We start from the raw sequence: 4,765 nt of genomic DNA on the forward strand, positions 1-4,765 counted from the left end.
TATTTTTTAATCTTATTTATTTTCACTGATAGAAAATTTCTTCATAATTTTCATATGCCTATTTTTATTAGTGAGGCTCACAGTTTTCCTGATGTTATTGTCCATTTTTTCTCATATATATATATATTTTTACCATCCAGGCTTATTCCGAGCTACAATCTTCCTTTCTAACACTTATATGGTTTTCTAAAGGTGATGTTACTTGGCATAGAATTCTACACCCACCCAAGCAGCCTCTGGAAGCTCTGTCTAAGCTCATGCATCCTGAGGGCATAGACCATGGGGTTGAGAGCAGGGGGGATGACATTGTGCACCATGTTAAAGAGTACAAGGATAAGGGGAATCTTTTCCTCTACAAGGTGTGTGATAGACACAACAATGATACTTGTGTAGAAGAAGAGGATGAGGATGAGGTGGGAGCTACAGGTGCTCAGAGCCTTGGGCATTGCTTCTTCTGAGCTGAGTTCAGACTCAGCACAGTGAAAAGGATTAGAACATTGGAACACAAAACCAGAGCCATCTAACTCCCAACCAGGATCCACACTAACATCAGTTGGTAAAATTTATTCACAGTGATGTCATCACAAGCCAGGCTGATAACCCCAAGTTAGAGCACACTCAGTGGTCAATTTCATTCTTGGAGCAGTAGAGTCTTCGGGCAGCAAGTACAGGCACTGGGATGGGGAACAGGCTATTTCTGAGCACCATGAATCCCATGACTTTGACCATAAAAGCTTCAGTTACTATGGAGAGGTATCGCAAGGGGTGGGAGATGGCTATGTATCTGTCCACTGCCATGCAGAGGAAGATATCAGACTCCTTGCAAATGAAGCAGTGGATGACATACATCTGAGCAAAACATTCCAGGATACTGATAGCTTTGGCATCAAACCAGAAGATGGCCATAATCTTGGGCATAATGGTGGTGGCCAAGCCAATGTCCTTGATTGCTAATATGCTCAGAAGATGGTACATGGGCTCATGTAGTGTGGACTCATGTGGCATGGTGGTCAAGATGAGGGGATTGGCAGCAAGAGCTAAGAGACAGAGAAGCACCAGGGGCAGGGAGAGCCAGTGCTGCCACTTGGGAGTGCCTGGGAGCCCCATCAAGATGAACTGGGAAATATGGAGGCTGGAACTGTTGGTAACACTGGTGGAGGTATCCATGGCACAGGTGCCTCATTCTCAGGGTCTGTCCACGAAACTGATATAGGAAGGAGGTTGCATTTGTAAGTTCAGCTAAGGGTCTCAATTAGAGACTCCCAGTAATGACCCAATTTATTTAATTGTGGATGACCATCACTGATTTTTGTTTTGTTTTGTTTTAATTCTGGGAAATATTCCACAGAGTAGCAATAAAGAAAGCCAAAATTTGTTCTAAATGGAAAGGTTGGAATAGGTATTTGTCATCACCTCTCTTGTGCCTAATAAGCATGTCTAAGTATATCAACAAAATCTTATCACCAACAGATAACAAATATTAATATTTGGTTTATTCACTCCCATTTTAAATTTTATGTTTAATTATTTTACATCATATGGAGATAATTTTTATCTTGCCTTTGTCTTTTAGCAATATGTTCTAAGACATAAAGGAGGTGCTCAGTAAAAAATAACTGCATGAATAAACAAGTGAACCATGACTTTCAGTATCATTAAGCAATGTGGACTCTTCATTTTAACAACCACTTAATACTCCTATATTTGACTATGTCATAAATTACTAACTAATATATTAATTTTCAGATTAATTTTTAGAGTGGAATTTCAAAAATATACAAAAGTGATACATGCAAGGAACATAGCATCTTAAAATTTTAATTTAACAGTATTTTGATATTTTGAATGTAATACACGCACATGTTAAAAAATAAGCATAGTAAGAACATTAAACTCATGTTTGTGATTCCAAAATTTCTTTTTTTTCACTGTAAGTAGCCAGTGATAATTTCTTGGGACTCCTTCTATCGACAGTTTTTGCATGGACAAGAATAAATTGTTATTTTTCCATAAATGACAAAAACGAATATAATTATACTAATCATTCCTTTCTTATCCTTTGTTCCCTTTACCTTTTTTTAATAGCTTAGTTATCTTGGAGATTGTTTCATATTGCCATATAGATATACCTCATTGTTGTGAAGTTGCATGATATGCTACCACATGGATGTCAGATATTTTCATGAGAACCTGTGATGAACATTGGTATTTCCAGTATTTTGCCACTGTAAATAACATGATTCAAAACATGTACTTGTTCATGTATCTCTAAGCATATGTGTAAACTTATCCATAGGATAATTGGCAGGAAGTAAATTGCTGGGTGAAGTGGGAAAAAGTGATTTTGATTGATATTGCCAAATTGTCTTTTCAAGAGGCATTTCTTGTCCTATACAATAATAGTGCACTTTTTTTTTTAATTTTTTTATTTTGGTTTTTCAATTACAGTTGTCCCCTTTTCCCCCAATTTCTCTCCCCCACCCAACCCACCCCCTCTCCCACAATCATATCCCTCCCCGTTGTCCATGTCCATGAGTCTTTCATGGGTTTAATTAATAATAGTGCACTTTTAATGCTCTTGATATACACTGAATAGTTGCTTCATAGATACAGAGTAGCACTTAACACACCCAGAATTTCCTCATGAGCGTGTTTATTTCATCACATCCAACCATAATTGAAACTTTTTATTTAAAACTCTTTGATAATAGAATAAGTAAAAATTTGAATTTTAGTTTTGGCTTACACATCCCTTCATTATTTAGTGAATTTTAACATTTTCAAAGGTCGTTATTTTTCCTATTGTATACTTAGTCATTCCTCTCTTTTAACTTTATGTGCAACTCATTTTGTAATATTAAATGAAATAATGTTTTTCAAGTGCTTAGCATGGAGTCTGGCAGCATGCCCAATTAATATGTATGAGTTTCAATATATATTAAAAATAATATCTCTTGAATTTTTGGAAATATTTCCTCCTATTCATTTTCTATCAAAATCATACTTATTGGTTTTTTAAAAATTTTACTCATTGATTTTTAGAGAGAGAGAGCAGGGAAGAGAGAGAGAGACATCGACTTGTTCCACCCATTTATACATTAATTGGTTGATTCAAAAATTACACCTGTGCATCCACTTAAACTTTTATGTGTTCATAACAAGTGTATTTAAAAATTAATTATTTCATGATTTTTAATCTTTAAATAATACAAAACCCAGCATTTTCATAAGAATTAACTTGCATTTTCTTTACAAACATTTATTTTATAATTAATTTTGTAACCAATTTGAGATTTGACATGGAGTGACAAAATGCCTAAATTAATTTCACCCAGAAATAACTAAACTATTGTTACAGCACCTATGAGTAAAGAAGCCTTCCTCTCCCTATTAATTAACAACATGCTTTTTGGTCAAATATAAATTCAGACATATATTTAAGGATCATTATTGGATCAGACAGTATTCTCTGTTTTTAGTTGACTTAGTTTATTTACATATGGTAAGGCAGAGTCTTACTAACAATTTTAGATAAATTTTAAAATAAAAAGCCTGGCTGTGATGTTTTTGAATATGAAAGTAAAACATAAATTAAATGTGAAAAAATTGTTTTTACTCCCCTGAATCTTTTCACTTAAATATGTGTAGCTTTCCTGTCCTAGGTATTTTTGAATTTTTTCCAGTAATATTACTGTTTTTGTCTCATTATATTTTCTAATTGTGTATTATTACTTAAAGGAACCTTCTGATGATTATTGTTTCTAAAAAAACATTTCACAAAACACAGCTACTTTACTGTGTTCCAAAGCCAATGGATTTTTAGTAAATTCCCAGAATTTTTTTGGTAGAAAAATGTATTACCTATTATTACAAAAACTTGAAATAGTGTAAGCTCTGGTTTTTATTTTGCATTTTGTTAAAATGTTTATAATTTTCTCAACAATATAAAGAAGCACTGATAGCATCCTTATCTGGTCTGGACTTTAAGTAGGATGCCTCTTGGGTTCTCTCCAGTAGGGGGTGCTAACTAATGCTTTTAAAATGAATGGTCTTTATTAGTTTTGGTGATTTGATATCTAGTTTTAGTTCCTGATTTTATTTTTGAACAGAAATGAGTGACTTCCATCCCTCTTTCTCCTCAGGATCTTGGATCTGTAATTTAAATGCAAAAATGTCCTACTTCCACCAGTCTGTCAGCCCATGTGCCTCCCCTGCATGGGGCTGCATGGTGGTGGCTTTTTCCTCTGGTAGAACTTTCTGTTCTTTCTAACATGACCAGAGAAGAGCTCCATCTCATTTTTCTACTTGTTCTCCAGAACTCAAGCCTTTGTCTCTGTACAGGTGAAGATCTTTGGGGAGTTAGAGGGCCAGTGTTGAAACGATTAAACCAAGGAAGTTCACTGAGAAAGCCTAGGCTGGAGGAGAAAACCAGAACCTAGAGCCAGGAACACAGAGCACGGAAACTGCCTCCTCCACTCACCTTGGCTCCTGGTAACTCCCTGCTAAAATGTCCTGCAGAGGACCTCTCCAAATGGTGCTGGCTTTTGTAGCTGCTTCTACTCTATCAGCTACTCCCCTTTTTATACCATTGTTGCTGAGAGTACATCTGCTCCTGTCCCCTGGGGCCTGGGTTGGTGCACAGATTGGATCCCTGAGTTGCCCTGGTCCGTCTCTGCCACTTTCTAGGACCTCCATGTGTCTCTCTCTAATGGTTTTTCTCATGTGCATCAAGGCTTAGTGTTTTTCATCGCAGCTCCGAAAGGCT

At 36.0% G+C, this 4,765-nt stretch overlaps 1 pseudogene; it reads right to left on the reverse strand.

Moving 5' to 3' along the window:
• Positions 1–215: 215 nt before the first annotated feature.
• Positions 216–1,167, reverse strand: LOC150018281 (olfactory receptor 56B4-like; annotated as a pseudogene).
• Positions 1,168–4,765: the final 3,598 nt, after the last annotated feature.

The sequence above is a fragment of the Furipterus horrens genome, unplaced genomic scaffold, assembly GCF_987537825.1.
Source record: "Furipterus horrens unplaced genomic scaffold, mFurHor1.1.pri manual_scaffold_2, whole genome shotgun sequence".
In the NCBI taxonomy this organism is placed as follows: Eukaryota; Metazoa; Chordata; class Mammalia; order Chiroptera; family Furipteridae; genus Furipterus; species Furipterus horrens.